Here is a 10,000-nt window from a genome sequence, read left to right as displayed (position 1 = left end):
TTGGGCAGTGACAACACATTTGCAGTGTGCGCATCACACATGTGTGACTAATAAGTAATGATTTGCATAGCCCTTGGCTGCATCTGGGGGAAAAGTATTCTGCTTGGGAACACAAAACTTAGCAGTGCAAGTGTAACATTTTTGCAAAGGAAGTAGATTTAAGTCCCAGACAAAGTATGATTTTTTTTTTTTAATTCATTATCTGCAAGAAGCACAGCTTGCGATGCCCATATTACACTGTATTAACTTCATCACATTATTAATATTAGTAAAGTAGTAAAACTAGCACAGAGCATTGATTTGTGTTATATACAGGATATCTTTTCTTACTTGTGTTTTTACGTATTCCATAATTTACGCGATAGACTCCTGCATGACTTTGAAAGCCGACACTTGACCATCTTTATTGTAGGGAAGTCTCATCCATTTAGTGTTTTGCTCATGCAGAATCTGAGATGGCACCAACTGGCAAATTGATGATTGACAAGCAGGGGTCGTATCTGGCTGGACAGATATACAGCTGACCTGTAAACTGTTATTAGGCGGCATGAAAAGGGTAATAACTTTTATTGTTACTATAAAATAATTTGAAACTGGCACAAAAAGGTTGTAGATGCGTAGGTCTTCTGTGGTTCTAGCAAACACAGGTTAACAGGAAATGGCTATTTTTGTGATGTTGACCATGCCTGACAACATGCACGCCGTTCATCATTAGGTATAGGGAACTGAGAGCCACACTGAAGTTTTTGTACCAGTTAAATAGTGGTTCTTCACTATTAATGACAATTACAGACTACTAATTAGATTTTTTGATAATATTTTCTGGTACCATAAAGCTTATCTGCGGGCTTCCATCTAGCATTTATCAGACTAAATTATGAAAACACATCCTATAGTAGTTTGTCATGTTGTATCATTTGGTGCCAGGGCAGCACCAACAACCTCTGAGGGGTGTTGTCTTCATGTCTTGAGTGGCATTTCAGTGTACCTGGAAGATGAACAGCAATATCTATCAAAGCACCTGCTCGAGTTCTGAGGTAGTAAATGCTAATAGTAAAGTAGGTCTTTGAAATCATGCTTGAAAACTGTTAGCAGTGTTAGACTTAAATTATGGATTATTTATCTGAATTTGTTTACTAGAGAAGATCACTGATCATTTCAGACCATTTTTAGTCTCAGCCCAGTGTAAGTATGCAAAGTTACATGAAAATACTAAGCTACATGTGATTAAAGACTAAAGTATGGCCAAATACAAATAAGAGTCATATTTATACCATTTATAAATATTTTTAGCATTATTCTTGAGGGAGAGTAACAGGCTAGAAATGAGTAAAGAGAAAGGAACTAACTCCAAGTAGAGGGGATGCGAGACCGGCAAGGACAAGTGAGATGCAGATGTAGGAAGAATTATGTTGTGTATCCGACTGTGAAGCAGGAGCATTGATATTTGGGTAAGAGGATTTGCCCTTTAGAAATAGGGAGATACTTCTATAGTTTATAGCCAAGACCAGGGGGAAGTATGGTTGGAGAAGTGTAATTTAGACTGAGGGGCTAACATGAAGAGGCTGGATTGGTTGAAGTTCCTGAGGTTGTAAGAGGGACACAGACCATATTAGCTCAGACGTTAAAGGTAGAAGTGTGTTCATGAAGGAGTTTAAATCGCTGTAAACTTAGGTGAAGGTCTGTGTTGTGTTTATCAGGAAACTATTATCTAGAGTAATGTGGTGTTCATATTTGAGGGAGTGCGTAATTAATCTGCAAATTTTAAGTGTTGGTTTGCACATTAGATGAGATTTTAGCTGAAGCTGCTAGAAGCCAAGGCTTTCCATATTCTAGCTGGAGAAGGAGGATTCCTTTTTCAATGATAGTCTGTCTGATTTGGATAGAAAGGGGATAATTTTTTCCCCAGAAAAGAAGAGAGTTGATCTTTTATGTGTGCTTTCAAATTTAAAATGAACAAGAGGGGGCCAATGTATTTGAAGGAGGGAACTTGTTCTAAAGGGGAGTTATTGTGATCCTTAATTGTTAAGGATTTAGTGGATCTTTAAAGTTTGTATTTGGACCCTAATAACATGGTTTTATTTTTTGAATTGTTGAGTATAACATTTTTTTTTTACTGAATGAGGCTGATGAAGACATTGATTTAAATACTAAAGAGCTACATCATCAGCATAAAGAAGATCAGGACGTAGTTTATTTATGTAGATTGAGAAGAGGAGAGGAGGAAGAATGGAGTCTTGAGCGATTCCTTGGAGAAGAGAAGGGATAAAGGAATTTAAATTCACAATAGAAGTGGTGGTTGGAAAGGAATATTTTGAATCAAGGAATAGCACTGGGAAAAACGGTGGTATTTATGATGTGGTCTAACAGTGTGGTGTAATCTTAGACCTTACCAGAACATTCAACTTTGTTGAAAATGGATGCAGATAACATTTCTTTATCCATTGCCAAGAGAATGGTGTATGTGACAAGCCCATGGGTGATGGAAGTGCTAATATTTGACCAAAATCTCTGCCTGTTTTTGGGAGAGAACATATTTGGAGATGTGGTATGTCAGTTGGAGGTAGATTTTTTTTTCCAAAGGTCTTGCAAAGGGTAGGTAAACTGGATCTGTTCCTATAGTGTGAGAGGTGAGAGTAGGATTTTTTTTAAGGAAATTGTTAATGCTGCAGCACTTTTCCAAGTATTGAACATGTTAGTAGATTATAAATGTAGTGAAGGAACTTTATAATGAATTCTCGACAGCGGACAAGCAACCATGTGAAAAGGCTGTCTGTACTGGGGGTGGTCATCTAGTGAAATTTATTCACGAGGAGGAGATGGATGGGGAGTGTGAGGAGGGACATGGGAAGGTGGGTACATTACTGAAGTGTCACATAAGTCATCTGCAAAGAGGGAAGAGGAAGCTGGTTCAGTATAACAGGGTATATTATGACCAGTAAGGTTGTTGACTTCTCTCTCAAAGTTTTTGGAAGTATACTTGAATGATTTTTGCTGTTGCTGCATGGCTTCACTTTAATTTCTCGTAACCGCTTGTTTTGCCGGATTGCTAAGGTTTGTAAAGTGCTCCCCGTTAGATGGTGTTGAGCAAGCTTTCCATTTGTGCCAGAAATCGTCCCACTGTGTGATGAGTCATTTCAGTTCATAATTTAACCATTAATTGGGTTAGTGTTTGAATAATCTGGATATTATGGGGCAGCATGGGCCTTGCAGCTGCAATCATTATTTGATTGGTAGAGAGTTCAGCAACTTGTTTTGGGTCCAGGGTATTGTTTACTGAGGTCAAGCTAAAAGGCTTATAGTTTGAATTTTAGGATACATTAAAAATATACAATCTTAGTTTGGATTTATGTATGGAAAACTCATCATGCAGAAACATTTTCACTAGCTTTCCCACAAGAAGATAGTATTGGTAGTAAACAGTGAAGTGTGTGTGTGTGTGGGGGGCTCGGGCTTGGGTTCATCATATGTACCTGAGACTCATTTTCTCAAAGATCATTTGCTTCTGCAGAAGAAGTGATTTTTGACACCATTGTGGGTTGTCTTGGGAAGTTTCTCCCTTCCACAGTGTTGTGAATACGGTGTTGGCATATATACTGTAAGTTCATGGGGTACAGGGTGATTGCACCTCTGCAGAAACATTGTTTTGACCTGCCCCTTCACTTGGTATGAAATGGGCAGCTTTCATAGATTTACAGTTTAATTCACTAAGCAGCAGCAAATGGGTTTGTTCTTTCATGGTGGAGGCACGCAGTGGTGGAGGATAAATAACAGTTTCCCAGTCTGATTATTAAGATTAGGACTGATTGACATACCTTAGTTAGCACACAGACATTATCATCACCATTTGATGGACTGTTCTTCAAGAGTATAAATGGAAGTGAAAACCAGTACAACAAATGACAGATTTTGTATTATTTGCACCTCTTGATGGTGCTATGTAGGATTACATTCACAAGAATGGCTTTCTTATTGAGGCGTCTCTGAATCTTGTAGAAAGCAAAATTCTGCTTGGATAGAACATTCTGAATCTTCTGGTATGAAGAAATTCTGATTTCCCCCTAACTTTGCTGAAGCAGCTTTCTGGCTTTCAGAGAATGTATATTTGGGTGCACAGTGCATAGAAAGCGACAACATGCAATCATGATATTCACCTTCTGATTCACGTAGAGGATGTATTTTTCCATCCAGGTGTGTGTGTACAAAGCAGGAAGCTGAGAACAGAATACAAAACCCAGTGCTTTGGCAGCATTTGTCACATTGGCTAATAACATAAATACTTGTTGCAGGGATTTTGAAGTTGGCCAATCAGTACACATTACTCTGAGGCTGCTTGAAGCATATGTTGCTTTGAGATCTATGCAAAGGCCCATGTGCACGGCCACCCATCCATTTATTATACTGTCCTTGTACAGTTTGTGGACGTACCTCTCGGCTGCCTTGAATTTCGCAGAATGCTCAGATGTTTGCCTCATGCTTATGGTTCATTCCTCATAAAATTTATTTTCTGACAAATCATTGAGAACTCAAGTCATTAATGACAGACATTTGAGTTTCAGACTTCTTATCCTTCAGAAAAATGCATGTTAATGCAAAAACTATTAGTCTAGAAACTTTCTAAGTTTATAAGAGCAATATTTAAAAATTGTCCCTGATTTGGGGCCTTTGTCCACCATTATTTTTGGCTCTGTCCAGATTTTTTGCACTAAAATGTTGAGAGAAGGATGCATGGATCTTGTTGAAGTACATTGCAGACATGACATTTAATTTTCAAGTCAGTTCACTCAAATGTTGTGTTGTATGTTTGTGTGCCCTTTTTCTCATGCTCCCTATTTTCACTGTAACATCCTAGAGTTTGAATAGAATGCGAACATACATGCCATAATGTCATTTTTGTGTTCCAAGCCAAAAGAAGATGTATGCAGAAAGTATGTCAAAACACAGGTTTATTTGCAGAATGAAATAAAAATACAACCCATTTGGCATTGCCCAATTAATTCCACAAATTATAATATGTACAGCACCTTCTTTGTAACGTCAATCTTTAGAGGCATCTCCAGTATATATAGCTGGTCCAGCAATAGGCTGTCAGACAAGATCACAGCTGCTCTCATTGTTGGAGCTTTACTTCAAATCCACCAAAAATATGTGCCTCAAACTGCCACAGGCCATATTGGAAAAAGATATCAAGTGGGCCATCTGTGTCCAGAAAATCCAAATCTTCAGTCCGAGACCTGCTCTGACATATGATGAGCCCCCAACAGTTCAACTGACTTCTTATATGTCTGCTTCCAGCTTACATCCTTGTATAAAAGTTTAATTATCAATTGTTCGATAATACAAAAATTGCCTGGCTACTTTTTATGAGACTGTAACCACACATGATACATGTTCCACCTTTTCTCCCCACACAAGATGTCACTACAAGACTGCTTCCTCATAGCAATGAACTCTAAAGACAAATTTAACTCCAGTCATGCAGGTTAATTATAGTAAGCTGATACTTTGCACAAGATTTTTTATGATCTGTCTCAAAGTGCATAATGCCGTTTACCTTTGAGAACACAACATAGTTTGGTTTAGGTCCTCACGTTATGGTTAGTTGATTACGGTTATAGTGGCATCTACAACAGTCACCAAAAATTTAAATGAGGTGAAGAAAGGTTCACTGTATTCTATACAGTGTTTCTTTTTTTCTCACTGAAAACTACTTGAATGGGATTAGGGTATCCCTAAAACTTCCCCATATGGGTGGTGCTCCCACCATATTCTTTTCAAATAAATATAACCAAGTGAACATTCTTAACACCTTCAGTTAAGTCATATTTCTTTGGGAGGCTGTTTCCAGCTGTCTGTAGGATTTGATGAGCAGGATTTTTTTCCTTTGGTTAAAATTAAAGATTCACTGAATACCACTTTAACCTCATAATGACTGTCCATCCTGTTCCCATTCTAATATGGATCATTAAGAGCTCTTGTTACAAATAGTTTGAAAACAGACAAGCAGAAGGTATTTTGGTTTAATGGTCACTGATATTTAAACATTGCTTAGACACAATGAAGAACGACAGCAAGTTGCCAGACATAAGCTCTAATACTATAGGCTCTAATACTATAGGCTCTAATACTATAAGCTCTAATACTATAGGCTCTAATACTATAGGCTCTAATACTATAGGCTCTAATACTATAGGCTCTAATACTATAAGCTCTAATACTATAGGCTCTAATACTATAGGCTCTAATACTATAAGCTCTAATACTATAGGCTCTAATACTATAGGCTCTAATACTATAGGCTCTAATGCTGTTTCTGTTGATTGCCTTGCTTCATATCATTTGGCTTTATATTTCTAGATTGACAAAAAGCTCTTGTAAGTCTTATGGTTAAAAAAAAAAACAGATGCTGTGTGTACTTTCTTTTGAAATTTATTACTAGAAGTATGAGAGGTGATTGATATGGACATAGGTGACATATTTTGTCACAGTAATGAAATGCTTCTTAATGCCAAATGCTGACACACACACCCAAACTTATATACACCAACTCATAAGTTGTCACACCGTAGCTTTCTTGGACTTATATATATATATATATATATATATATATATATATATATATATATATATATGGGTCTACGTTGCTAAATCGAAAGTACGGTTCGTCGAACTCACTTCCGCGAAAGTGCATTCCATCGAAAATGCACTTTTGCTGCATAAACAAATAAAAACTAAATAAAAAAAAATATATATATTACACAGTATTATGAAGGGGGGTAAGCCCCCCGCACCCTCCCATGTGGGGAGCTGTGTTCCCCACCCCCACTACTTTAATATTCTCACTCTGAGATCACACTACAGTGGGGAAAAGGGAATATTCTCTTATCCCAACTGTGCTACGATCTTAACAAGAGTTTCCTTAGTTGTACGTCAACAGTATATGTTGATGTACAACTAATGGTGCATGCAAACGGCATTTTTTTTGTTTTTTTTTGTTTTGTTTAGCGGAAGTGCATTAAAAAATGCACTTTCACTAAAGTAATTTTGACAAAGTACGGTTCGATGAACCGTACTGTCGACAAAACAAATTGGACCCATATATATATATATATATATATATATATATATATATATATATATATATGTTTTCAGACATTCCAGTCAGTCTCAGGCTGAATTGAGTGCCACCATTTCAAATGGTTGCCCATATTTGTGTTGGTTATTGAGGTGTAATGATCTCAGAAATTTGAAATTTGAACTTATCCTCCTGTATGATGGCTGGAATACAGTCACCCTTCAGTTTTGTTCCCATTTACATCACATGACCTTAACACTAGGGTTCACTTATTCAGCCTTTTGATTATAAACAGATTTTAATAGTGCAACTGTTATATACCTGCTTGATAGTTGTTTTATTGTATTTTGTTACTGAGAATATGTCACTCACTGATAATGTCTTATTCCTGAAGTTCCCAGCATGCTCTCCAATTTGCATTCACTTAGTTTTGTTTTGTAAATTTCAGGATTACAGGATGGTTACAATGCAGGAAATCATACAGCGTGGAATTGGAGCTGTTTCAAGATAGTATTTTTATCATAGGTTCATAGATTAGTACTAAGGTAACTGCCCTTGTGAGCCATTTTAAGCCTAGCCAATTATCCCTTGTGAGACTCAAACTCTGCACCTTATATTTGTAAGGCAAACACCTTAACCATTAGGCCACCCTCCCAACCCTTTCATCACCACTTTCTCACTACAGGCACTAAGTGAGTACATTTCTAGTGCTTTTTATTCACTTTTACATGTCTACTAATAGTCTATTTTTTTTCAAATTGCGTATTTAAAGACATTAGCAATGCAGACGTCATCCTCAGGATGTTTCAAAAAACCTTTCCAATTTATATTTCATTGCAGAAGCACTTTCATACATATACCAATACTATAAATGGTACTGGAGTCTTTTCAGATATTTTCTGAGGAAAGGGAAAACTCCAGCAATCTGAGGGACTGACATAACCATTAAATGGGTGGACATTAATATGTTTAAAAATACTCTCTGATTCAGGAACATAAAACCATATCTTCCTTTGCAAGTATTTTTTCCTGTTCCCCAAATTTGTGCGACCTCAGAGTTGGTAATGTGTGTGTGTGTGTGTGTGTGTGTGTGTGTGTATAAATATATATATATATATATATATATATATATATATATATATATATGTGTGTGTGTATAGAGTGGAGTATAGTAAAAGCCAACCACTACACCCAGAACAGAGTTATTGACAAAGAGGTCAAAACAATCAAAATGGTAAGGTCAGGATTCAGTCACAAAATATATTTTGTTAATATTTTGACATATACTCAATTTAAATGCCATATTACAATTACAGCTTAAATGTTTTTAAAAAATCGTTTGCATTCGGACATACTTAAAGCCTCTTTCTGAGCTTTCATATGAATTTTCTTCACCCATAGCAGCACTTTGATATCATGTCATGACAAGCCAAATAAAGAATAAATCAAGAAACTTAAATTGACATTAAAATATTTTTTTACTCTGGCACTGTAGGGAAATTCAATATAATCTTCAAATTTTTTCTTCAACTTAACAGGGAAAATACTTTTCATTGTGACTTGAGATTTTGAATTGGTAGTCAGTGATGCAACATACTTGATGGCCACAGCCCCTGCGACATGTGACTGCCAGTTCATGCAGTCAGCAACAAGTGGTGACCAACAAGGAGAAGTGGCAACCATACCATAGAAAAATGTCTGAAGTCTACTGGCAAGCCCTACCAGAATTGTAGTCATGTAAAGAGTGCAGTGGAAGAAATGAAGGAAGTGGTATTAGACGATCCACAACTAGAGGGGTGAAGTTGGAGAGGAAGCAAACTAAGAATGCATGGAGCCAGATACACAGGAATGATGGGATTCAGGATTAAGATGCTACAGACTGAAAACACACTCATCTCACACTTTCAGTTGGGTGATTGGTTAGACAAAGGCCTTTTTCTGTTTACTGTACCTTCGGCAGTATTTTTGATCTATGTTGTATGACGGCTGGAGAGAGCATTCTAATTTACTTTCTGAAGGAATATGTCTTAGGCCTGCTCTTAAACTCAGGGCACCACATTAGCATTAGACTTTGGTATTATGTGCCTGCATGATTGTTTTCTCCTGATATCTTAACTATGTGGGACAAAAACTTTGGAGTATTTCCCCTAGGCAGACTGGGTTAAACTTGGTCATTATGACCTCTGCGTATTCAGTGTCGTATGCAACTGTCTCTCCAAGCTCTGCATACATGCATTGCTAACAGTGATCCTCCGGTAACTGCAGTATAAGTTACTGCAGATAATGTGTACACTGCTTGCTTTGGTCATTTTAAGGATTTGCATGAGAGTTTTGTCTTCCATTGCTTTCCTATAATATTTGTTTATGTATTTCAGTCTTTTCATAGACAAACCTCCCGTTTACCCTCCTTTCTCATCTTATCGTTTGCACTTCCCTTAAATAGATTTACTTTTTGCCACTTATCTATACAAGGAGAGAGCCCAGCGCTGATCTCTGTGGTATCCCAGTGTTTACAATGCATCCTTAGGTAGAGCACTAGCAGCACTAGTTTTCATTACTTGGGAACTTTGGGTATCCAGTTTGCAATCCAGTGGACAGTGTCGGAGCTTACACTACGTTTGTTTAATTTTTAGTAATGCCAGTGTGGAGAATAGTGCCTAAAGCCTTTGCCAGGTCATGATAAACAACATGAACAGTATGTCCACTGTCAACGACCTCTTTAATCATTTCAAAACAGCTCAGCAAATTCAGCAGACAGGACCTGCTCTTCACAAATGTTCACAATAAGTGCTGGTGAGAGCTAAGAATACTACACTGCTTTGGTTGTCTCTAGCTATAGGAGATGATATATTAATATGCGGCTGCATATAAGAAGGGAATATTTGTGCCTTTGTTTGTTGTACATGCCTACTGTGTTTGAGAAAT

At 37.2% G+C, this 10,000-nt stretch overlaps 1 protein-coding gene across 3 annotated transcripts in view; it reads left to right on the top strand.

Annotated features, from left to right (window-relative positions):
- COL26A1 (collagen type XXVI alpha 1 chain) overlaps positions 1–10,000 on the top strand; it is a 2,134,825-nt gene that overhangs the window by 1,296,800 nt on the left and 828,025 nt on the right. The window lies entirely within an intron of this gene.

Source organism: Protopterus annectens, chromosome 13.part0 (genome assembly GCF_019279795.1).
Source record: "Protopterus annectens isolate FY-2018-M chromosome 13.part0, PAN1.0, whole genome shotgun sequence".
NCBI lineage: Eukaryota > Metazoa > Chordata > Ceratodontiformes > Protopteridae > Protopterus > Protopterus annectens.
The sequence above is the reverse complement of the archived record's forward strand: the minus strand, read 5'-3'. Positions and strand labels throughout refer to the sequence as shown.